The 28,000-nt window shown below is 46.8% G+C and overlaps 1 protein-coding gene across 6 annotated transcripts in view; it reads right to left on the bottom strand.

Moving 5' to 3' along the window:
- The window catches only part of ipcef1 (interaction protein for cytohesin exchange factors 1), a 100,689-nt gene that overhangs the window by 60,951 nt on the left and 11,738 nt on the right, over positions 1-28,000 (bottom strand). Inside the window, exon 2 of one of the 6 annotated variants that reach the window (XM_073051112.1) lies at positions 11,500-11,573. The exons of 3 other annotated variants lie outside the window; for them this stretch is intronic. The gene's annotated coding sequence lies outside the window, so the exon portion shown is untranslated. Of the gene's footprint in view, positions 1-10,616; positions 10,665-11,499; positions 11,574-28,000 lie in introns of those variants that run through there. 2 more of the 6 variants (XM_073051111.1, XM_073051110.1) reach the window with 2 other exon arrangements.

Raw genomic sequence — 28,000 nt, 5'->3', positions numbered from 1 at the left:
TGAAAATATTAAGGCAGGCAATTCTGGGTATGAAACTGAGCTGATGGTCATCACTCACAGTCCTTACCACCATTCCCAGCACTGACCACCACTCACAGTGTTCACCACCATTCCCAGCACTGACCACCACTCACAGTGTTCACCACCATTCCCAGCACTGACCAACACTCACAGTGTTCACCACCATTCCCAGCACTCACCACCACTCACAGTGTTCACCACCATTCCCAGCACTGACCACCACTCACAGTGTTCACCACCATTCCCAGCACTGACCACCACTCACAGTGTTCACCACCATTCCCAGCACTGACCACCACTCACAGTCCTCACCACCATTCCCAGCACTGACCACCACTCACAGTCCTCACCACCATTCCCAGCACTGACCACCACTCACAGTCCTCACCACCATTCCCAGCACTGACCACCACTCACAGTCCTCACCACCATTCCCAGCACTGACCACCACTCACAGTCCTCACCACCATTCCCAGCACTCACCACCACTCACAGTGTTCACCACCATTCCCAGCACTGACCACCACTCACAGTGTTCACCACCATTCCTAGCCCTGACCACCACTCACAGTCCTCACCACCATTCCCAGCACTGACCACCACTCACAGTGTTCACCACCATTCCCAGCACTGACCACCACTCACAGTGTTCACCACCATTCCCAGCACTGACCACCACTCACAGTCCTCACCACCATTCCCAGCACTGACCACCACTCACAGTGTTCACCACCATTCCCAGCACTGACCACCACTCACAGTGTTCACCACCATTCCCAGCACTGACCACCACTCACAGTGTTCACCACCATTCCCAGCACTGACCACCACTCACAGTCCTCACCACCAGTCCCAGCACTGACCACCACTCACAGTCCTCACCACCATTCCCAGCACTGACCACCACTCACAGTGTTCACCACCATTCCCAGCACTGACCACCACTCACAGTGTTCACCACCATTCCCAGCACTGACCACCACTCACAGTGTTCACCACCATTCCCAGCACTGACCAACACTCACAGTGTTCACCACCATTCCCAGCACTGACCACCACTCACAGTCCTCACCACAATTCCCAGCACTGACCACCACTCACAGTGTTCACCACCATTCCCAGCACTGACCACCACTCACAGTGTTCACCACCATTCCCAGCACTCACCACCACTCACAGTGTTCACCACCATTCCCAGCACTGACCACCACTCACAGTGTTCACCACCATTCCCAGCACTCACCACCACTCACAGTGTTCACCACCATTCCCAGCACTGACCACCACTCACAGTGTTCACCACCATTCCCAGCACTGACCACCACTCACAGTCCTCACCACAATTCCCAGCACTGACCACCACTCACAGTGTTCACCACCATTCCCAGCACTGACCACCACTCACAGTCCTCACCACCATTCCCAGCACTGACCACCACTCACAGTGTTCACCACCATTCCCAGCACTCACCACCACTCACAGTGTTCACCACCATTCCCAGCACTGACCACCACTCACAGTCCTCACCACCATTCCCAGCACTGACCACCACTCACAGTCCTCACCACCATTCCCAGCACTGACCACCACTCACAGTCCTCACCACCATTCCCAGCACTGACCATCACTCAGTCCTCACCACCATTCCCAGCACTGACCACCACTCACAGTCCTCACCACCATTCCCAGCACTGACCATCACTCAGTCCTCACCACCATTCCCAGCACTCACCACCACTCACAGTCCTCACCACCATTCCCAGCACTGACCACCACTCACAGTCCTCACCACCATTCCCAGCACTGACCACCACTCACAGTGTTCACCACCATTCCCAGCACTCACCACCACTCACAGTGTTCACCACCATTCCCAGCACTGACCACCACTCACAGTCCTCACCACCATTCCCAGCACTGACCACCACTCACAGTCTTCACCACCATTCCCAGCACTGACCACCACTCACAGTCCTCACCACCATTCCCAGCACTGACCACCACTCACAGTGTTCACCACCATTCCCAGCACTGACCACCACTCACAGTCCTCACCACCATTCCCAGCACTGACCACCACTCACAGTCTTCACCACCATTCCCAGCACTGACCACCACTCACAGTCCTCACCACCATTCCCAGCACTGACCACCACTCACAGTCCTCACCACCATTCCCAGCACTGACCATCACTCAGTCCTCACCACCATTCCCAGCACTGACCACCACTCACAGTCCTCACCACCATTCCCAGCACTGACCATCACTCAGTCCTCACCACCATTCCCAGCACTGACCACCACTCACAGTCCTCACCACCATTCCCAGCACTGACCACCACTCACAGTGTTCACCACCATTCCCAGCACTGACCACCACTCACAGTGTTCACCACCATTCCCAGCACTGACCATCACTCACAGTCCTCACCACCATTCCCAGCACTGACCACCACTCACAGTGTTCACCACCATTCCCAGCACTGACCACCACTCACAGTATTCACCACCATTCCCAGCACTGACCACCACTCACAGTCCTCACCACCATTCCCAGCACTGACCACTACTCACAGTGTTCACCACCATTCCCAGCACTGACCACCACTCACAGTCCTCACCACCATTCCCAGCACTGACCACCACTCACAGTCCTCACCACCATTCCCAGCACTGACCACCACTCACAGTGTTCACCACCATTCCCAGCACTGACCACCACTCACAGTCCTCACCACCATTCCCAGCACTGACCACCACTCACAGTCTTCACCACCATTCCCAGCACTGACCACCACTCACAGTGTTCACCACCATTCCCAGCACTGACCACCACTCACAGTATTCACCACCATTCCCAGCACTGACCACCACTCACAGTCCTCACCACCAGTCCCAGCACTGACCACCACTCACAGTGTTCACCACCATTCCCAGCACTGACCACCACTCACAGTATTCACCACCATTCCCAGCACTGACCACCACTCACAGTCCTCACCACCATTCCCAGCACTGACCACTACTCACAGTGTTCACCACCATTCCCAGCACTGACCACCACTCACAGTCCTCACCACCATTCCCAGCACTGACCACCACTCACAGTCCTCACCACCATTCCCAGCACTGACCATCACTCACAGTGTTCACCACCATTCCCAGCACTCACCACCACTCACAGTGTTCACCACCATTCCCAGCACTGACCACCACTCACAGTGTTCACCACCATTCCCAGCACTGACCACCACTCACAGTGTTCACCACCATTCCCAGCACTGACCACCACTCACAGTCCTCACCACCATTCCCAGCACTCACCACCACTCACAGTGTTCACCACCATTCCCAGCACTGACCACCATTCACAGTGTTCACCACCATTCCCAGCACTGACCACCACTCACAGTCCTCACCACCATTCCCAGCACTGACCACCACTCACAGTCCTCACCACCATTCCCAGCACTCACCACCACTCACAGTCCTCACCACCATTCCCAGCACTGACCACCACTCACAGTGTTCACCACCATTCCCAGCACTGACCACCACTCACAGTGTTCACCACCATTCCCAGCACTGACCATCACTCACAGTCCTCACCACCATTCCCAGCACTGACCACCACTCACAGTCCTCACCACCATTCCCAGCACTCACCACCACTCACAGTGTTCACCACCATTCCCAGCACTGACCACCACTCACAGTCCTCACCACCATTCCCAGCACTGACCATCACTCAGTCCTCACCACCATTCCCAGCACTCACCACCACTCACAGTCCTCACCACCATTCCCAGCACTGACCACCACTCACAGTGTTCACCACCATTCCCAGCACTGACCACCACTCACAGTCCTCACCACCATTCCCAGCACTCACCACTCACAGTCCTCACCACCATTCCCAGCACTCACCACCACTCACAGTCCTCACCACCATTCCCAGCACTGACCACCACTCACAGTGTTCACCACCATTCCCAGCACTGACCACCACTCACAGTCCTCACCACCATTCCCAGCACTGACCACCACTCACAGTCCTCAGCACCATTCCCAGCACTGACCACCACTCACAGAGTTCACCACCATTCCCAGCACTGACCACCACTCACAGTGTTCACCACCATTCCCAGCACTGACCAACACTCACAGTGTTCACCACCATTCCCAGCACTGACCACCACTCACAGTGTTCACCACCATTCCCAGCACTGACCACCATTCACAGTGTTCACCACCATTCCCAGCACTGACCACCACTCACAGTCCTCACCACCATTCCCAGCACTGACCAACACTCACAGTCCTCACCACCATTCCCAGCACTGACCACCACTCACAGTGTTCACCACCATTCCCAGCACTGACCACCACTCACAGTCCTCACCACCATTCCCAGCACTCACCACCACTCACAGTGTTCACCACCATTCCCAGCACTGACCACCACTCACAGTGTTCACCACCATTCCCAGCAATGACCACCACTCACAGTGTTCACCACCATTCCCAGCACTGACCACCACTCACAGTCCTCACCACCATTCCCAGCACTGACCACCACTCACAGTGTTCACCACCATTCCCAGCACTGACCACCACTCACAGTGTTCACCACCATTCCCAGCAATGACCACCACTCACAGTCCTCACCACCATTCCCAGCACTGACCACCACTCACAGTGTTCACCACCATTCCCAGCACTGACCACCATTCACAGTCCTCACCACCATTCCCAGCACTGACCACCACTCACAGTGTTCACCACCATTCCCAGCACTGACCACCACTCACAGTCCTCACCACCATTCCCAGCACTGACCACCACTCACAGTCCTCACCACCATTCCCAGCACTGTCCACCACTCACAGTGTTCACCACCATTCCCAGCACTGACCACCACTCACAGTCCTCACCACCATTCCCAGCACTGACCACCACTCACAGTGTTCACCACCATTCCCAGCACTGACCACTACTCACAGTCCTCACCACCATTCCCAGCACTGACCACCACTCACAGTCCTCACCACCATTCCCAGCACTGACCACCACTCACAGTCCTCACCACCATTCCCAGCACTGACCACCACTCACAGTGTTCACCACCATTCCCAGCACTCACCACCACTCACAGTGTTCACCACCATTCCCAGCACTGACCACCACTCACAGTCCTCACCACCATTCCCAGCACTGACCACCACTCACAGTGTTCAACACCATTCCCAGCACTGACCACCACTCACAGTCCTCACCACCATTCCCAGCACTGACCACCACTCACAGTCCTCACCACCATTCCCAGCACTGACCACCACTCACAGTCCTCACCACCATTCCCAGCACTGACCACCACTCACAGTCCTCACCACCATTCCCAGCACTGACCACCACTCACAGTCCTCACCACCATTCCCAGCACTGACCACCACTCACAGTCCTCACCACCATTCCCAGCACTGACCACCACTCACAGTGTTCACCACCATTCCCAGCACTGACCACCACTCACAGTCCTCACCACCATTCCCAGCACTGACCACCACTCACAGTGTTCACCACCATTCCCAGCACTGACCACCACTCACAGTGTTCACCACCATTCCCAGCACTGACCACCACTCACAGTCCTCACCACCATTCCCAGCACTGACCACCATTCTCAGTGTTCACCACCATTCCCAGCACTCACCATCACTCACAGTCCTCACCACCATTCCCAGCACTGACCATCACTCAGTCCTCACCACCATTCCCAGCACTGACCACCACTCACAGTCCTCACCACCATTCCCAGCACTGACCACCACTCACAGTGTTCACCACCATTCCCAGCACTGACCACCACTCACAGTCCTCACCACCATTCCCAGCACTGACCACCACTCACAGTGTTCACCACCATTCCCAGCACTGACCACCACTCACAGTCCTCACCACCATTCCCAGCACTGACCACCACTCACAGTGTTCACCACCATTCCCAGCACTGACCACCACTCACAGTGTTCACCACCATTCCCAGCCCTGACCACCACTCACAGTCCTCACCACCATTCCCAGCACTGACCACCACTCACAGTGTTCACCACCATTCCCAGCACTGACCACCATTCACAGTGTTCACCACCATTCCCAGCACTGACCACCACTCAGTGTTCACCACCATTCCCAGCACTGACCACCATTCATAGTCCTCACCACCATTCCCAGCACTGACCACCATTCACAGTCCTCACCACCATTCCCAGCACTGACCACCACTCACAGTGTTCACCACCATTCCCAGCACTGACCACCACTCACAGTGTTCACCACCATTCCCAGCACTGACCACCACTCACAGTCCTCACCACCATTCACAGCACTGTCCACCACTCACAGTCCTCACCACCATTCCCAGCACTGACCACCACTCAGTGTTCACCACCATTCCCAGCACTGACCACCACTCAGTGTTCACCACCATTCCCAGCACTGACCACCACTCACAGTCCTCACCACCATTCCCAGCACTGACCACCACTCACAGTGTTCACCACCATTCCCAGCACTGACCACCACTCAGTGTTCACCACCATTCCCAGCACTGACCACCACTCAGTGTTCACCACCATTCCCAGCACTGACCACCACTCACAGTCCTCACCACCATTCCCAGCACTGACCACCACTCACAGTGTTCACCACCATTCCCAGCACTGACCACCACTCACAGTGTTCACCACCATTCCCAGCACTGACCACCACTCACAGTCCTCACCACCATTCCCAGCACTGACCACCACTCACAGTCCTCACCACCATTCCCAGCACTGACCACCATTCACAGTGTTCACCACCATTCCCAGCCCTGACCACCACTCACAGTCCTCACCACCATTCCCAGCACTGACCACCACTCACAGTCCTCACCACCATTCCCAGCACTGACCACCACTCACAGTCCTCACCACCATTCCCAGCACTGACCACCACTCACAGTGTTCACCACCATTCCCAGCACTGACCACCACTCACAGTCCTCACCACCATTCCCAGCACTGACCACCACTCAGTGTTCACCACCATTCCCAGCACTGACCACCACTCACAGTCCTCACCACCATTCCCAGCACTGACCACCACTCACAGTGTTCACCACCATTCCCAGCACTGACCACCACTCACAGTCCTCACCACCATTCCCAGCACTGACCACCACTCACAGTGTTCACCACCATTCCCAGCACTGACCACCACTCACAGTCCTCACCACCATTCCCAGCACTGACAACCACTCACAGTCCTCACCACCATTCCCAGCACTGACCACCACTCACAGTCCTCACCACCATTCCCAGCACTGACCACCACTCACAGTCCTCACCACCATTCCCAGCACTGACCACCACTCACAGTCCTCACCACCATTCCCAGCACTGACCACCACTCACAGTGTTCACCACCATTCCCAGCACTGACCACCACTCACAGTCCTCACCACCATTCCCAGCACTGACCACCACTCACAGTCCTCACCACCATTCCCAGCACTGACCACCACTCACAGTCCTCACCACCATTCCCAGCACTGACCACCATTCACAGTGTTCACCACCATTCCCAGCACTGACCACCACTCACAGTGTTCACCACCATTCCCAGCACTGACCACCACTCACAGTCCTCACCACCATTCCCAGCACTGACCACCACTCACAGTCCTCACCACCATTCCCAGCACTGACCACCACTCACAGTCCTCACCACCATTCCCAGCACTGACCACCACTCACAGTATTCACCACCATTCCCAGCACTGACCACCACTCACAGTCCTCACCACCATTCCCAGCACTGACCACCACTCACAGTGTTCACCACCATTCCCAGCACTGACCACCACTCACAGTCCTCACCACCATTCCCAGCACTCACCACCACTCACAGTCCTCACCACCATTCCCAGCACTGACCACCACTCACAGTCCTCACCACCATTCCCAGCACTGACCACCACTCACAGTCCTCACCACCATTCCCAGCACTGACCACCACTCACAGTCCTCACCACCATTCCCAGCACTGACCACCACTCACAGTGTTCACCACCATTCCCAGCACTGACCAACACTCACAGTGTTCACCACCATTCCCAGCACTGACCACCACTCACAGTCCTCACCACCATTCCCAGCACTGACCACCACTCACAGTGTTCACCACCATTCCCAGCACTGACCAACACTCACAGTGTTCACCACCATTCCCAGCACTGACCACCACTCACAGTCCTCACCACCATTCCCAGCACTGACCACCACTCACAGTGTTCACCACCATTCCCAGCACTCACCACCACTCACGGTGTTCACCACCATTCCCAGCACTGACCACCACTCACAGTCCTCACCACCATTCCCAGCACTGACCACCACTCACAGTCCTCACCACCATTCCCAGCACTGACCACCACTCACAGTATTCACCACCATTCCCAGCACTGACCACCACTCACAGTCCTCACCACCATTCCCAGCACTGACCACCACTCACAGTGTTCACCACCATTCCCAGCACTGACCAACACTCACAGTGTTCACCACCATTCCCAGCACTGACCACCACTCACAGTCCTCACCACCATTCCCAGCACTGACCACCACTCACAGTGTTCACCACCATTCCCAGCATTGACCACCACTCACAGTATTCACCACCATTCCCAGCACTGACCACCACTCACAGTCCTCACCACCATTCCCAGCACTCACCACCACTCACAGTGTTCACCACCATTCCCAGCACTGACCACCACTCACAGTGTTCACCACCATTCCCAGCACTGACCACCACTCACAGTGTTCACCACCATTCCCAGCACTGACCACCACTCACAGTCCTCACCACAATTCCCAGCACTGACCACCACTCACAGTGTTCACCGCCATTCCCAGCACTGACCACCACTCACAGTCCTCACCACCATTCCCAGCACTCACCACCACTCACAGTCCTCACCACCATTCCCAGCACTGACCACCACTCACAGTCCTCACCACCATTCCCAGCACTCACCACCACTCACAGTCCTCACCACCATTCCCAGCACTGACCACCACTCACAGTCCTCACCACCATTCCCAGCACTGACCACCACTCACAGTCCTCACCACCAGTCCCAGCACTGATCACCACTCACAGTCCTCACCACCATTCCCAGCACTGACCACCACTCACAGTCCTCACCACCAGTCCCAGCACTGACCACCACTCACAGTCCTCACCACCATTCCCAGCACTGACCACCACTCACAGTGTTCACCACCATTCCCAGCACTGACCACCACTCACAGTCCTCACCACAATTCCCAGCACTGACCACCACTCACAGTGTTCACCGCCATTCCCAGCACTGACCATCAGTCAGTCCTCACCACCATTCCCAGCACTGACCACCACTCACAGTCCTCACCACCATTCCCATCACTGACCACCACTCAGAGTCCTCACCACCATTCCCAGCACTCACCACCACTCACAGTCCTCACCACCATTCCCAGCACTGACCACCACTCACAGTGTTCACCACCATTCCCAGCACTGACCACCACTCACAGTCCTCACCACCATTCCCATCACTGACCACCACTCAGAGTCCTCACCACCATTCCCAGCACTCACCACCACTCAGAGTCCTCACCACCATTCCCAGCACTGATCACCACTCAGTGTTCACCACCATTCCCAGCACTGACCACCACTCACAGTGTTCACCACCATTCCCAGCACTGACCACCACTCACAGTGTTCACCACCATTCCCAGCACTGACCACCACTCACAGTCCTCACCACCATTCCCAGCACTCACCACTCACAGTCCTCACCACCATTCCCAGCACTGACCACCACTCACAGTGTTCACCACCATTCCCAGCACTGACCACCATTCACAGTCCTCACCACCATTCCCAGCACTGACCACCATTCACAGTGTTCACCACCATTCCCAGCACTCACCACCACTCACAGTCCTCACCACCATTCCCAGCACTGACCACCACTCACAGTGTTCACCACCATTCCCAGCACTGACCACCACTCACAGTGTTCACCACCATTCCCAGCACTGACCACCACTCACAGTCCTCACCACCATTCCCAGCACTGACCACCACTCACAGTGTTCACCACCATTCCCAGCACTGACCACCACTCACAGTGTTCACCACCATTCCCAGCACTGACCACCACTCACAGTGTTCACCACCATTCCCAGCACTGACCACCACTCACAGTCCTCACCACCATTCCCAGCACTGACCACCACTCACAGTGTTCACCACCATTCCCAGCACTGACCACCACTCACAGTGTTCACCACCATTCCCAGCACTGACCACCACTCACAGTCCTCACCACCATTCCCAGCACTCACCACCACTCACAGTCCTCACCACCATTCCCAGCACTGACCACCACTCACAGTCCTCACCACCATTCCCAGCACTGACCACCACTCACAGTGTTCACCACCATTCCCAGCACTGACCACCATTCACAGTGTTCACCACCATTCCCAGCACTCACCACCACTCACAGCCTCCAACCTCTGCTGTCGTCTGTGACTCGCCCACTCACTACGCTTCCTTCCTTTTCTATGTATAGTTTTCTTCACATCCCAAGAGGACGTGGCATGTAGAATTCATATTAATTAAAGCTGTGACAAAACCATGAGCGTAAATACTCAAGTAGTGAGTGCAATCTTCATGAGGCAATTGTGCTTTTGGAGATGTCTTAATGTCCTGTAATTAAATCTTTTAAAATACTTTCATCCGGTGTTGCCAAAAGTTGCAGTCTTACCTGTCTCATCTGTTCCCCGTGGAAAGAAAGCACTGAAATTTCCCGCTGTAATAATTTCATTTACAGTCTCCAAGGCAATATTTAGCATCTATTTTAGGCCCAAAATCCACACAAAAAACTAATAAATTCTATAAAGCAATCCTCCTTACCACCTTTCCATATCCTTGGAAACAAATTTAAATTGGCTTTTTCTCATCACTATGTACCCAATCTTTTCTTCTCATTATTTGGTCTCCTTTTCCTGAGGAAAGAGAGCATCAATCTGTTTTCAGCTCTTTCTGCATTCTGCTAACCACTATCGTCTCCACCACTAATGTCTATAAACTTTGGCCTGACAACTTAAAACGGAGCTCTTGAGTCATCTTGCTTTTCCAAACAGCCGCAACCCAATATCAGAGGGGAAATAATTAAGAGGTAGGTTGAGGAATTTGTGCACTACAACATAATGTCACACAAAGGTAGGATTAAAGCAACTGTGCTAAAACCAGCCACAATTGAATTGTCAAAAATAGCTGCAAGACACAATATTAAAAAGTGAGAGCCAAGATCAAAAACATATCCACTTTTACAACAAACATCAAAACAACGGAGCCATCAGCGGAGAACTTACCCAACATAAACTAATAGATTCCGAACAAAACGTGCAGATGTTCAGACAGCATGATTCAATGTGCTGCAAAGTTTCTGTGAAGAAAGTAACTTTATCAGGCCTGCACGCTTCCCCTTTTTTACATTTGGGTGGTGTAATGTATTGAGACAGACAGTTTCAAATTAAATACATAGTGTAAAATAATTTGAAAAAAAAACTGATCAGATGTAAAAAGATCATTAAGAAAGAATGGAAACTACGCACCAAGACCTTCAAGTCACTGACGCTCTTGAAAGTTATATTGGTTAATGACACACTATCAAAACGTACAGGAAGCTTTAGCTCAAACTGGTCAGCACTGCAAATAACTGGAGCAGAAAGGAACATGCAAGAACATATTTTCAGACATTGGCTGAAATGCCTTCCTGTAATTGCTTGATAAGTCCTCAACACCAGAAGTCAATCCATTTTTATCTCTTAAAGCAGCCCAAACTTTAAAATACTATTTTGGATTAACATGTGTTGCCTTCTTTGGGCTATTCCTCTTTTCTAGTTTTAACAACCCTTGCAGCCAGATCCCATGTAGAGCTCAGGGCAAATTGGCAAACTTGCTGTGATTTAGTGCAGGAGGAAATTATGAATTCCACCCAGAGCGCACAATTTTGGATTTATGACCTGGTGTGAACAGCAAAATGTGTCAGCCACATAGACTTTGAGAAACAATGTCTCACAAAGTTCAAAATGCGCAGGATAGATATCTCCCACAGAAGATGAAATTCTCAAATGGCAGGGCTAGGCAACTGTGGCTGACAAGGGAAGTTAAGGACTACATAATAGCCAAGGAAAAAGCATATAAGGTAGCAAAAGTGAGTGGGAAATTGGATGATTGGGAAGCTTTTAAAATCCAACAAAAGGCAACTAAAAAGCTATAAGAAGGGAAAAGATGAAATATCAGGGCAAACTAGCCAATAACATAAAGCAGGATACCAAAAAAATTTTCAGTTATATAAAGAGTAAAAGGGAGGTGAATGTGTGGGGATCTCATCGAATGTTGAAAGGACTAGATAGGGTGGATGTGGAGAGGATGATTTCTATGGTGGGGGTATCCAGAACTAGAGGGAGCAGCCTGAAAATTGAGGGGTGGCCTTTTTGAATAGAGGCAAGTAGGGATTTTTTTTGTCAAAGAGTAGTGAATCTGTAGAATGCTCTGCCACAGACTGCAGTGGAGGCCAAGTCTGTGGGTAAATTTAAGCTGGAATTTGATCGTTTCCTGATTAGTCAGGGCATCAAAGGATTTGGCAAGAATGTAGGTGTATGGGGTTGAGTGGGATCTGAGATCAGCCATGATGGAATGGCAGAGCAGACTCAATGGGCTGAATGGCCTAATTCTGCTCCTATGTCTTATGGTCTTGTGGCTAATGTCTGGGCTGAATATTTCATACATTTGAAGTCATTTATGAAACAGATTTATTAATTATAACTCAAAACAGGATTGCTTGTTCTGGAAGCAGCTGAGGCCAATCATGAAAGTATTGGATTGAGGTAAATTATGTTGGAGGTAATCACTATTTCCATTCTCTTTGGGTGTCACAGGCAGCTGAAGTGGATTTAATTACAGCAAGAAAACTTTGCTTTCAACCAATTTTCTACTTGCCTGCAGCTGAAAGGAAACTGAAGCCTATTCTTTCCAGATTAGGGTGAATCTTCTCCTTGCCCTGGATAGATTAGCCAGTTTCTCTGACAGCACTGATAAAGAACCAATTCATAAGCGGCACAATAATAGGCAAATTAGTTTTAACTAATAATTTCATTAAATGCTTCTTTTCTTCTGCCTTTTTTCAAGTCTTCAATGGTCTAGATAATATCTTAGATCAGTCTTTAAGTCCCACTCTGAGCAATGTTGAGTTCTTTGGCAAGCCAAACCACCCAGATACATTAACCCAACAGAACGAACAAAATACACACTTGCATTTAAGTTGTAAAAAGCATTGCATCAACATTTGTTCAAATTTTTAATTTTTTTTATTGATGAAATAAAATGTGAACACTTAACAATGTCATTTCCTCAAATTGGAATGAAAAGTTGCAAAACTAAATCTAATATTTCCATAAACTATTTTATTCACTACACCACTCCTGCTTCTTACCAACAGTTTCTTTTTAAATCTACTTAAAGGATAATTGTCTGTTTGCTTTAGCTGCATATAGGACTGAATTACCACATTTGCTTTCTTCAGCTCTCCATCAGCCCCAGAAATAGACAGAACCGACAGCATCAGTGTCCAGTCTTATCCATTACGGAGCCAGCCACTGTACCTGTATCTATATATTTGTTAAAAGCTTCCGCATTCATGTCACCATGGACACATATTCACACTGCATGCAAAGCAACAGGTTTGAGATGAAGGCAGCTTTATGAGCTGTTAAATATTGCACCTCATTAATGAAAGCAGCTGTAGGGTTAGATACCTTACTGAGCCGATTTACTTTTGTCACAGTATTGGATCCAAATAGCTTGAGCACCTATGCATCTTCAGTGATGATTAAGCACATGCCCACGGAATCTATAAAATGGCTCTAAGCAGACTTCTAGGCCTGTTGCTGATGGTGACCAGCAGCCAATCTGGACATCAGAAGTTTGTAGAGGAGGGGACTTCAGTCAGGTCCACTGCCCCAGGATAAAAGGCAGCAGCAAGCAAAGCGTTGACTAGCAACCAAATGGCACTTGGGATTGATTAGTAAGAGCAGATTAAAGAAAGGCAGGAGCAAGTAAATGGTGATCTTAAGGTTTTAGCTCTTCAAGGCTTCCATGAAGAAAGACTTCACTCAGAGAAAGGAAAGGGAAGAAAAGCTCAAGTCTTTATCTTCTCTTCTTTATATGTGCTGAGCTCGAACAGGAGAGACACCAGGCAGGATAGTGAAATGCTCCTCTTGCAGGATGTGGGAAGACAGGGAGATCTCCAGTGTCTCTGATGACTACAACTGTGCGGTGCATCCAGCTGCAGCTTCTAACAAATGGCATTAAGGAGTTGGAGCTGGAACTGGATGAACTCCGGATCATTTGGGAGGCTGAGACAACTAGAGATGTAGTTACACCCAAGGTGCAGGACACAGGAAACCGGGTGACAGTCAGGAAGGTGAAAGGGGTTAAGGAGACAGTGCAGTGTACCCCTGTGACCATTCCCCTCAATAATAGGTATAGCACTTTGGAAACTGTTGTGGGGATGGCCTAACAGAAGAAAGTCACTGTGTTCGGATCTCTGGCAGTGAGTCTGCCTCTGATTCAGAAAGGAAGGAGGAGAAAAGGCATACTGTGGTGATAGGGGATTTGTTAGTTAGGGGAATGAACAGAATGTTCAGTGGGTGAGAAAGATTCCTCAATAGAATGTTGCCTCCTAAATGCCAGTGTCCAGGATATCTCAGATCGAATCCTCCACTTTCTTAAGTGGGAGGGTGAACAACCAGAAGTCGTCGTCCATGCAGGTACCAATGACATAGGTCGGACAAGTGACAAGGTTCTGCATTGGGAGTTCGGGGAGTTGTGTGCTAACTAAAGGGCGGGACCTCAAGGGTTGTGATCTCAGGATTGCTACCTGAGCCACGTGCTAGTGAGGCCAGAACGAGGAAGATTATACAGTTTAATACGTGGTGTAGTAGGGCAGGCATAAGATTTTTGGATAATTTGGCTCAAGTACTCAAGATAATTTGGCTTAAGTAATCAAGATTACTTAACAGGCATTTACACAAAAATTGTGAATGGAAATTATAACAGCCGGCACAACATCTAAAGCTTTTTCCAAACATCCTCAACAACAGTAAGGACACTTGTTCAGTAGTAATGCAGGTGATGGTTTGCCCAGACCTTTGCTGTAACCCCACAGGACCCCTGAATGGACTTAGGCAGATCAGACTTGGTATCTTAGTCCATTGCATGCCAGTGATTTTTTTCAAGTTGTATTTTCTATTTCCACAGCTGAGCAAAGGTGCTCGCTGCACTTTGTAGGATTTTCCTAGAACAAAGAGTTTTGTTCAAAAGAAACATTGAAAAGATAAAATCCTAGACAAAGCAATCTGAAAACCCAGGATTTAGTCTGACCCACTTGTCTGATTCAATGGAAATTAGGGGATGTAAAGAATATGTCCATCACTCAAGTTTGGACAATGGGAACAGGAACAATGAAAATTGATCCAGGCCACTTGGCTGAGAAACATAGAAAACCTACAGCATGATATATGCCCTTCAGCCCACAATGCCGTGCCAAACATGTACTTTAGAAATTACCATAGCCCCTGTTTTTCTAAGCTCCATGTACCTATCCATGAGTCTTTTAAAAGACTCTATCATATCCACCTCCACCACCGTTGCTTGCAGCCCATTCCACACACTCACCACTCTCTGCATCAAAAACTTACCCCTGACATCTCCTCTGTACCTACTCCCCAGCACCTTAAACCTGTGCCCTCTCATGTTAGCTATTTCAGCCCTGGGGAAAGGCCTCTGACTATCCACATGATCAATGGCTCTCATCATCTTATGCACCTCTATCAGGTCGCCTCTCATCTTCCATTGCTCCAAGGAGAAAAGGCCAAGTTCACTCAACCTATTCTCATAAGGCATGTTCCCCAAAACAGGCAACATCCTTGTAAATCTCCTCTGCACCCTTTCTATAGTTTCCACATCCTTCCTGTAGTGAGGTAACCAGAACTGACCACAGTACGCCAGGTGGGGTCTGACCAGGGTCCTATATAGATGCAATATTACCTCTCGGCTCCTAAACTCAGTCCCACGATTGATGAAGGCCAATGCATAAGGCTAAGCCTCCTTAACCATAGAGTCAACCTGCGCAGTAGCTTTGAGTGTCCTATAGACTCCCAGAACAGATCCCTGAGACATACCACTGGTCACCGACCTCCATGCAGAATATGACCTGTCTACAACCACTCTTTCCCCTTCTGTGGGCATGCCAGTCCTGGATCCACAAAGCAAGGTCCCCTTGGATCCCATGCCTCCTTGCTTTCTCAATAAGCCTTGCATGGGTTACCTTATCAAATGCCTTGCTGAAATCCATATACACTACATCTACTGCTCTTCCTTCATCAATGTGTCTTGTCACATCCTCAAAAAATTCAATCAGGCTCATAAGGCACAACCTGCCTTTGACAAAGCCATGCTGACTATTCCTAATCATATTATACCTCTCCAAACATTCATAAATCCTGCCTCTCAGGATCTTCTCCATCAACTTACTAACCACTGAAGTTAGACTTGCTGGTCTATAATTTCCTGGGCTATCACTACTCCCTTTCTTGATTAAGCGAACCACATCTGCAATCCTCCAATCCTCCGGAATCTCTCCTGTCCCCATTAATGATGCAAAGATCATCTCCAGAGGCTCAGCAATCTCCTCCCTCACCTCCCATAGTCGCCTGGGGTACATCTCGTCCAGTCCCGGTGACTTATTCAACTTGATGCTTTCCAAAAGCTCCAGCACATCCTCTTTCTTAATGTCTATATGTTCAAGCTTTTCAGTCCACTGTAAGTCATCTCTACAATTGCCAAGATCTTTTTCTGTAGTGAATACTGAAGCAAAGTATTCATTAAGTACCTCTGCTATCTCCTCCAGTTCCATACCCACTTTTCCACTGTCACACTTGATTGGTCCTATTCTCTCATGTCTTATCCTCTTGTTCTTCACATGCTTGTAGAATGCCTTGGGGTTATCTTTAATCCTGCTTGCCAAGGCCTTCTCATGGCCCCTTCTGGCTCTCCTAATTTCATTCTTAACTTCTTCCTGCTAGCTTTATAATCTTCTAGATCTCTTTCATTACCTAGTTTTTTTGAACCTTTTGTAAGCTTTTCTCTTCTTCTTGACTAGATTTTCAACAGCCTTTGTACACCACGGTTCCTATACACCACGATCCTTTCCCTGTCTCATTGGAACGTACCTATGCAGAACCCATGCAAATATCCCCTGAATATTTGTCACATTTCTGTTGTACATTTCCCTGAGAACATCTCTTCCCAATTTATGCTTCCAAGTTCCTGCCTGATAGCTTCATATTTCCCCTTACTCCAATTAAACGCTTTCCAGATTTGTCTGTTCCTATCCCTCTCCAATGCTATGGTAAAGGAGATAGAATTGTGATCACTATCTCCAAAATGCTCTCCCACTGAGAGACCTGACACTTGACCAAGTTCATTTCCCAATACCAGATCAAGTACAGCCTCTCCTCTTGTAGGCTTATCTACATACTGTGTCAAGAAACCTTCCTGAACACACCTAACAAACTCCACACCATCTAAACCCCTCGCTCTAGGGAGATGCAAATCGATACCTGGGAAATTAAAATCTCCCACCACGACAACCCTTTAATTATTACACCTTTCCAGATTTATTTCCCTATCTGCTCCTCAATGTCCCTGTTACTATTGGGTGGTCTATAAAAAACACTCAGTAGAGTTATTAACCCCTTCCTGTTTCTAACTTCCACCCACAGAGACTCCATAGACAATCCCTCCATGACTTCCTCCTTTTCTGCAGCCGTGACACTATCTCTGATCAGCAGCACCACACTACCACCTCTTTTGCCTCCCTCCCTGTCCTTTCTGAAATACCTAAAGCCTGGCATTTTAAGTAACCATTCCTGCCCCTGAGCCATCCAAATCTCTGTAATGGCCACAACACCATAGCTCCAAGTACTGATCCACACTCTAAGCTCATCTGCTTTGTTCATGATACTCCTTGCATTAAAATAGACATATCTCAAATCATTGGTCTGAGCGTGTTCCTTCTCTATCACCTCCCTATCCTCCCTCTTGTACTGTCTGCAAGCTTTCTCTATTTGTGAGTGAACTGCCCCTTCCTCCGTCTCTTCAGTTTGGTTCCCACCCCCCAACAATTCTAGTTTAAACTCTCCCCAATAGCTTTCGCAAACCTCCTCACCAGGATATTGAACCCCTCAGATTCAAGTGCAACTCGTCTTTTTTGTACTCGTCACACCTGCCCCAAAAGTGATCCCAATGATCCAGAAATCTGAAACCCTTCCCCCGCTCCAATCCCACAACCACACATTTATCCTCCGCCTCATTCTATTCCTGTACTCACTGTCGTGTAGCACAGGCAGTAATCCCGAGATTACTACCTTTGAGGACCTGCTTCTCAACTTCATTCCTAACTCCCTGTAGTCTGTTTTCAGGACCTCCTCCTTTTCCTACCTATGTTGTTGATACTAATATGTTCACCTGTTCCCTCCTCAGGATATCGTGGACGTGATCAGAAACATCCCGGACCTGGCACCTGGGAGGCGAGCTACCATCCGTGTTTCTTTCCTGCATCCACAGAATTGCCTGTCTGACCCTCTAACTATAGAGTCCCCTATCACTGCTGCCTTCCTTTTCCTTTCCCTACCCTCCTGAGCCACAGGGCCAGGACTACTTATTGTTAAGGGGGATAGCCACAGGGGTACTCTCTATTATTGGCCTCTTGCCTTTCCCTCTCCGACTGTTACGCACTTACCTGTCTCCCGAGGCCCTGTTGCGACTACTTGCCTAGTCACCTTCTCTGTCACCTCTTCACTTTCCCTCATGGCTTCTCCATCATTTATCAGCGTCATGACTTATCTCCTTCCTCAACTGCTCAACCTTGTACTAACCAGATGTCATGGAAGAGCAAAATAATGTTGAACATTGTGAAAGCAGGCTTGAAGTTTTGCAATTCATATAACTTTGGAATAATATACCATAGGTGGCAATTCCCTGGCATAGTTTATTCAGAAGATTACATTCATACTAAAATTCAAAACTTAACTTACACTCTGTATGAAGACAATTTTAGTTCTACATGTAAAAGACATGGTGTGTAGCTCAGGAACCATTCAAAAGGGGGTGGGGAGAAGTGAAATATTGTTATAATTGGTGATAGTATAGCCAGGGATATAGACACAATTTTCTGTAACAAGGATTGAGAGTTGTGAAGACTGTGTTATCTGTCTGGTGTCTGGGATCAGAATAGCTCATCTGTCCTGTAGTGGAATTAGGAATGGAAATGGTAAGATCCAGTTGTTGTGGTCTATGTGGGTATCAATGACATAGAACAATGAAAGAAACTCTTTTGAGGGAATTCCAACATCTGGGGACTACATTAGAAAGCAGAACCATAAAGATAATACTTCTGGATTGCTACCTGGGTCATGTATAAACTGGCACGTGGTCATTAAGTTCAAAGAGTTAAAGACATGGCTCAAAGACTGGTGTGGGAGATGTGGGTTTGAATTTGTGGGATATTGGCACCAGCATTAGGGAAGGAGGGAACTGTTCCAATGGGACGGGATCCACCTCAACCATGCCCTGACCAGAGCTCTAGTGAGTTGCATAGCCAGGGCTGTAGATAGAGCTTTAAACTAAATAGCAGGGGCTGGGGGAGTGGGTTCAACAGATTGGAAAATGTATGGATAACACAAAAGGGAAGGAGAGCACAGGAAAGGTTACTAAAATCTCCAGAATAAAAAGTAAGAGAGAATGTTTAAGAATTTTGAAAAGAGGAATCAGAATGAAAATCAGGTTTATTATCACCGGAATGATAGTCTGAAGAGATGTGAACAGATGTCTCTGGTCTCTCCAGTCTGCAGTGATGTGAACAAATGTCTCTGTGTGCAGTCCTGCCTCGCTCTTATCTGTGAGGCATTTTCTCTGATGTTCAAGGCTCATGGACTAGGAAGGGGTTTACTAAGTGTGGTAAGGAAGGGGTAGGATTCAATGATCAGGGTTCATAGGAGAGAGGTGGTGGAGAAAGAGTTCGGGGGGGGGGGTTAATGGGTTATTGCACAGGAAGAGGAAGTGGACTAATGTTCAGCAGCTGGACATGGCTACTGCTGCTCCCCACATTGATTGGCTGTGACTGCCAGACCAACTGATGTGATGAAGTCATTTTGAAACATATTGAAATATTATTGCTCCCCCCAATGTTAAGCAACTAAAAATTAGCATTTGACAAAATTTGCTGTTCCTTTTGAATTTTGCATTTATTAATCTCTTCCCCCACAAATTCTGTGAGAGCAAATGTTTTGAATAGTGATTTGTCAATTCTGCAAGAGTGAATTCCTATTCCCCAAACAGCCATAACGCAGGAATCATCTGCATTTGGAGTCAGTCTACATTGCAGCCTTTAAGCTTAGAGCTGCTGGAACAGAGAGGAAGGGGAAGTAGTCTATTGTGGCTTTCCCTGGCACGTAGGCACTCCTCAGACAAAAGCACCTGCAAAGGAGGGGAAGGTCGTAGTGTTTGTCAGCAGGGTATAGGAAACAAGATGGGAGATGGAGCAGGTTCTTTGGAAGCTCATGTCTCCTTACAGTTTGCTGTGACATTAAGCTTATGAGGAGAGTGATCAGAATGGCAATAAAGTAGGAGGAGTCCAAGCTGGGCGTGGGTCAATGGAAAAAGAAGAACAAGCAGAATGGAAATGCTAAAGTAACAATAGAGATTTGTTGCTTGGGGAAATGTGCAGTGTCTGGTTTCACCACAACTGCATGTGTGGGGTATGCATAACCAGCTAGAACTAAAACCAAAGAGTTCTCAGAGCAACTGAAGAGGATCTTGGAAAGTGATAATGAACATCTAGTATCCATGGCAAAGGGAACCAAAATATCTCGAATTACGATGTGAACTAAATGAAAAATGAACAATACACTGCATCACAGGTGGCAACCTGGGACTTCAATCCAAGTCATACGATAGTTAGCTTGCTAATGAAGAAGATATGTGCAAAATTTGTGTGAGAAGAAGAGGATCTATCTTATAGAACACTCCAGCTATAATGGAAAAAGAGGGAACTGTGACTTTGGATAGGCTCCAACAAAACTACTGTGGGTCAAGTGCTTTAAGCAGAAGAATAAAGAGATCTATTTATAGGTCTTCAAAGTTTTAGGATAGTGGAAACATCAGAAATAGATGACAAAAGATTGAACCAATGCAAGGAACATGTACAACACAAGCTGTAAAATAATAATAAAATACAAAAATGAAAGGCAGAGTGGGACATTTAATTATTAACAATCGCCATGCTATAAGGCTGAAGAGAAAGATCAAAGAGGTCACAAATATCAAAATTAGAAACCAGAATAAAGTGATATTAAAGTAATTGAATTGAAACAGAATTATGGAAACGACAGTAGACCAATAAAATACAGAAAACATGTTCTGTATACTACCGAAGAGCAAGAAGCAGCCAATTAAAGAAAACAAGATCAACAACGTACATCAAGTTTATGGACAGCAAAGAGCAGGACGGCAAAAAGATATACAGAAATATCAGGAAAAATAAAAGAGAGAAAATAGAAAGTTAGGAAACAACCTTTTATGCCCACCATCAAGTCAGATGTAAGCAAGTCCCACCTACCAGCTCTTACCAATACCTTCTGGATGCATGTCCTGAGCACTAAAAATTGCAAGACTCGGAACAAACCTAATAACCTTGTGATGGATAGTTTAAGAATCAGAAATAAGTGAGAATTTCTAGGTGCTAGGCCACAATTCTCTGAAAAAACATGAGAAAGTGAACATTAAATTAAACCTGCTCAAAGTGAAATGAAATATTAATTATGTATGGGAGCATGTGATAAAGAGAGGCAATAACTCAATCACAGGGATCACCAAGATACTGAAATGACAAAGTTAAAGTCAAACTTGAAGATAGAATGGGGTGCTCTTCAGAGCTGTCTCCCAGCTTACATTTGTTGGGTCCAGTATTTGGGTAAAGATTTAAAAAAATATAGTTGGCTGAAAGCAAAAGACGATTACGAAAGTCAGGGATAAGATCATTGTTCTAAACTTCACAAGAGAAACTATCACATCAGAAAATGCAGCAGAAACTTATATTCCCCTAAGATATATACTCTTTTTGCAGTGTCCTTAAGACCATTCCAGTGATAAAAATAGAGAAAAGAATGGATGATGTCCCTTTCTGTTTGTCCAGATATTTTAATTGGAAATAATTAAATCTTCCAAAAACAGATTTTGACATATCTTGAGTAGTGCTGCACAAACCCTCTCAACAAAGAAGTAAACAAATTATCACACTTCAGTAAAGAATTTACCTCCTCTCCAGTACGCAGGGTACCATCTGACACTGCTTCAGAGCAAGCCTGGCGAGATGCATTAACAAAATCAGCAGGCAATTTACAGTAAAAACTTCAATATCCCAGACTCACTAATCATTGAAGATGACTAAATACTGAGAGGCAACAACATTAAACTACTCTCTATGGTGTGGGTCTCCTCCTGGTGGTTGGAATGCTCAGTACATATTAACCTTGACATCTGCCTTAATAGAGTTATATCTGACAATATGAAATATTGGACTACGTGTGGCACTGACATAATCTTTTCCATTAGGTTTACTTCTAGTTTGTTATTTCTGATTTATAAATGTCAAATCATTGTCACTCTTTGATAAATCCCCAATCAACTGGCATTGCACCTTCCATTTATACTGTTGGTTCTGTTGGTGTTATTCCAATAGAAAGGCTGCTTCAAATATTTTCATCAGCAATAGAATACCAAAGACCTTAAGATGGACACTAATGGTCAAAAATTGGTTCTAAGGATTTTGCTGTGTATGAATTGTTAAAAATTCATTTTTCACTTTATTTATTCTGCAGTGACATTAAAATAACTGATTACACATTTAAAAAGTCAACCCTGCATCTTAATTCAACTACTCTATGCAAGTGTGGAATAATATTTTGAATGTTGAAAGGCCTAGACAGAGTAGATGTGGAGAGGATTTTTCCCATCTGGAGGAGTCTAGGACAAGAGAGCACAGCCTCAGGATAGAGGGGCATCCATTTAAAGCAGAGATACAGAGAAATTTCTTTAGCCAGAGGGTGGTGAATTTGCGGAATGTATTACCATAGGCAGCTGTGGAGGCCAGGTCGTTTGGGTGTATTTAAGGTAGGGCTTGATAGGTTCTTGATTAGGCATGGCATCAAAGGTTATGGGGAGAAGGCTGGGGAGAGGGGCTGAGGAGGGGAAAAAAGGATCAGTCGTGATTAAATAGTGGAGCAGACCCGTTGGGCCAAATGGCCTAATTATTCTCCCATGTGTTATGGTCTAATGTTGCTGCTAAACAAGATTGGATATTGGATCCCATGGTATTGTAGGAAAGGTACCAGCAATAATAGAAGGTTGTCTAACAGAGCAGAGCAGACACGATGGGCCAAATGGCCTAATTCTGCTGTGTCTTATGGAATTAGGGATGGGCAATAAAATGCTGGCCTTTCCAGGAATGCCCAGATCCTTAACAATGAATAAAAATATCAGATTGATGATGAAGGACCACTGTGAGCTTTCCTCCATCCTAGAAAACAACTGTTCATCTTATCTATCAGTTTACCATCTCAATGCCAATTTTCCCCTTAGTACGGCCCACATCCCATTGTTCCTGATGAGTGGCTGGGAAACAAGACAGAGGTGCTATCAAGGACTGAACCTAAAGCATGGCTAGGATCAGTTGGCCGAGAGTTGGGGGAAATGTCAGGGCATTGCCACAAACAAGAATAATGTGTCAAGCAAGGGGGAGGGCAGAGGTAAGGACGAATGTGTGTGTGTGTTGCATGAATGTGAGTGGCACAATCTTCCTTTTTTTTTAAGAAATAGGTTTCAATTACATTCATCACTCTGCAAAACTACGTCATTAAGAAGCAGTAAGCAGTGTTAATTTAGTAGCTAATGTGGCTGTTACTGCCCAAAACCAGTTTCATATCTGCATATGTACTTACTCTTTAATGGGTTTTGATTAGTTTCTATGTGATATTTTATTAAAAGTTATATCAATATGTACCAACACTATTTGTTCTTTGTCCACTCAACAGCGAGATGTAAACAGACTAGCAGGTGAAGATCATTAATTGTTGTGAAGGAGAATGAAATTAATATTCTGTGTCATGAAGTATCCCTCCTCATCTCTCTTGGCCATGAAGGCCAAGCCATGCCTAATACATCTAATAAGATTTATTTTGCTAGAGAGATGTTTAGGGCAGAGTACACTTCTATCATGAAACATTTCAGCAGGTAAACTGCGATGAGCAGGTTCCAGGCAAACCGAATAGCAGAGCTAGATCTGAACAGAGGAAAGCAGTTTTGATGCTAGTGATTTGGACTAGGTTGAGCCGATTGGCATGCGGAGTTACAGCTCGGGCCTTTTATTGAATTAGACTGAAGAGACATTTTAATGTGACACCGTTAAAGAATTTCTAAAGCTGTAAATTTGCTATGTACAAACAAAAGGGAATCATTCATGAATACTGATCAGTCCAAAGGGTGTAATTTTCAGGCCTACCTCAATCTGATCTGCTGATTCATTTAGTGTCCAGACTGAGAATTCAAAGTCTGCTTGATGTATTGGACTTCACGTTCAAGTGAACTTGCAAACAGATACCCACATCTCAATGTGGGAGGAAATCAGGTTAACAGGCTGCTGTAAGTTGCTCCGATAGAATGGGGCGGGGGGAATGTAGGCAAGATAGGTTGCAGGGAAAATTTGTGGGGAATAGATGACACTGATTTGGCATGCACTTGATGGGCTGAATATCCTCCTTCTATTTCATAAGGAAATATGGACAGGGCTCCACTGGAACGTGGAGGTTGTTCAGTCACTGAAAATTCAGTGACGAATGTCACACTAATATTGGACACTGTACTACCTGCTGATGCAAAACAGTCACAGCAGGACTGGAAGCCTCGCAGAGAGTCTGGGAAGTGACTTCATGATTTCTAAAGGAACAGCTGGGAAGAGGAAATACCCAGTAACTCTGTGAGTTCAAAGTAGGAGTCACACGGCAGGATGGAGAGCAAGGGAAAGTTCAAAGATGGAGAGCCTTCCGAAATAGTTGTGAATTAGTTCACTGTTCCGGGAAAGCACCAAATATAAGGGTTAATGGTAACTACTGATATAGCTGCCGCTAGGTTTTACGTGAGCAGTTGATGTTCAGAATGTGGAATACACCAATACTTAGAATATGTTGAGTCAACAATTGCTGAAGAGGGTGTGTGACCAGATGGGTTTGAGTCCTCTCTGGAGAAATGATCCACTGGACACACTTGTGCCTGAAGTGACTAATTCAGAAATGTTCGAAAGTTTATAGTATTTCAAAGCTTTGAGAAAATGAAAAATGAAGAGAGTATATAACTATGGACATATATGTTTCTCTATAACTCATCAATTGTTTTATTTTACTGGCGTATTCTAATAGCTCTTGGTTTGTATAGGGTTACTTCTATTTTAAATGGGAAAGCAGTGTAAATGTGTGTTGAAGAATTGAGTGTACCATGTGACATTACTTCTACTGTGTTGTATCACAGTCTCGTGTTTGGTGAGGCTTTACTGCTGTCACTACAGGGTTCTACCACTTGTTTGTTTCAATAAGTGGCAATATCAAAGCGCCACGAAACACTAGCAAATAACAGGATGCCCATTTGGAGAAAAGGCTGTGAAGAAGCAGTTTTATATAAAATAAAATATTCCAGTGGTTCTATGGCTGGACCACTAATAGCTTAAGAAAGTACCTTTATTAAGTGATATAGAGCTGAGCAAAAATAATGAAGCCTAAATTAATTGTCATTGTCAACTTGTTTGCTTGATTATTGACCATCAGAGTGGGAAATGTCACAGAAACTGTGATTTTCTTGGCATAAAGAGGTTAGGAACAGCATGGATTTTGTTACACAAGGCATCAGCCGATAAAATGCAAGTGCTCAAGGGAAGCTTTACTTATTCTGAGATAATTAGCAGCTGAATCCAGGAGAAACACCTTTAGCTCCAAGAGTTGATGGACAATCTTAAGACCATGACAATTCATACCTCATAGCCTCCAAGTTGAATCGTGCACCAGCAGATACAATGAATACATTGGGAGTCTGTCGAATTGCACTTCACTAGCAAATATTCCAAGTGAAAGTTGGCGCACAGAAAATAAGTTTGGTACGGTTAGAAATTACAAAAGGCAACTTTAATCTTACTAAGATTACAGCGATAACTTAGGATGGTTATAAATCCCATGAAGAGAAAAGAGAAGTACATCTTGCAATATAACAGGAAGTTTGAATAATGTGTGGTTTCATTGCCTCATGATGTGTGCACCTGCTGCATCAGTTATGTCTCAATTGACTCATGTAACACTCAGCTCACTCTCTAAGCCCTAGATTCCTCTTACTCTAGGACACACTGCAAGCTCAGTGGATAAAGCCTTTATCTTGGATCACTGTGGTCTTAAATTTTTGCTTTAAAATGATTTTTTTCTCAAAGGAACAATGTATTTTACATGCAACTCTGAGTTGCACTATAAAAAATAAAGAAGGGGCCTGTCTAGATCAGCAAATACAAATGTGTTTGTGTAAAGGCACGTTCCAAATCTGGACACAAGAGCAAAATTTCAGAGGCTGAGGAAGAGACTACTAACTTTATGACGCAGGGAGAAAATGACTCCCGCCTGTACTCATTGTCTAGGCCAGGGGCTCACAATCTTTTTCATCATGGCTCCTACCATTAACCAAAGTGTATGTGGACCCCAGGCTGGGAACCCATGGTCCAGGCAGTTCAAATTATTAATATTTATGCAAGTAGCCCTGAAGGGGCTATGCAATTATTGCTTTTCAATTTGCCCAGTCAGAGCAAGCACTTCACGTTTTTTTTTACTCAATATCTAAAGTATTAACTTTGGGTAACTCAACCTATCTGAGAATTGTCCATTTCTGGTCAAAGTCTACAATCCATGACATTGGCTCAGTTATAGACTTGTGTAGTCAGAACTCTGCAGCAGAGTATCAGGCTCTTTGGCTTATCTAGTCCTTGCCAAACCATTAATCTGCTTAGACCCATTGACCTACACCCAGAGCATAGCTTCCATACCCCCCCATCCATGTACCTACCCAAATTTATCTTAAATGTTGAAATTGAACCTGCATCCATTACCTTTGCTAGTAGCTCGTTCCATACTCCAACACCCTGAGTGAAGAGGTTTCCCCTCAAGGTCCCCTTCAACATTTTACCTTTCACCCTTAACCTCTAGTTGTAGTCTCACCTAAGCCTGCTTGCACTTACCCCATCTATACCCCTCATAATTTTATATATGTGTATCAAATCTCTGAATTGATCTTCTGTGTTCTAGGGGGAAAAAAGTCCCAAACTATTCAACCTTTCCCTATAATTCAGGTCCTCAAGTCCCAGCAGCAACATCCTTATAAATTTTCTCTGCACACTTTCAAACTTATTTATACAGTATCTTCCCTGTAGGTAGATGACCAAAACAGAACACAATACTCCAAATTAGGCCTCACCAACATCTTATACAATTTCAACCTAACATCCCAACTCCTGTACTCAATACATCAATTTATAAAGGCCAATGTGCCGAAAGCTTCCTTTATGAAACTATCTGCCTGTGACACCATTTTCAAGGAATCCCTCTGTTCTACTGCCCTACCACTCACCATGTTAAAGACTACACTGGCTTGCCCTCCCAAAGTGCA

Source organism: Hemitrygon akajei, chromosome 7 (genome assembly GCF_048418815.1).
Source record: "Hemitrygon akajei chromosome 7, sHemAka1.3, whole genome shotgun sequence".
NCBI classification, from domain to species: Eukaryota; Metazoa; Chordata; class Chondrichthyes; order Myliobatiformes; family Dasyatidae; genus Hemitrygon; species Hemitrygon akajei.
This window is presented reverse-complemented; position numbering and strand designations above follow the sequence as displayed.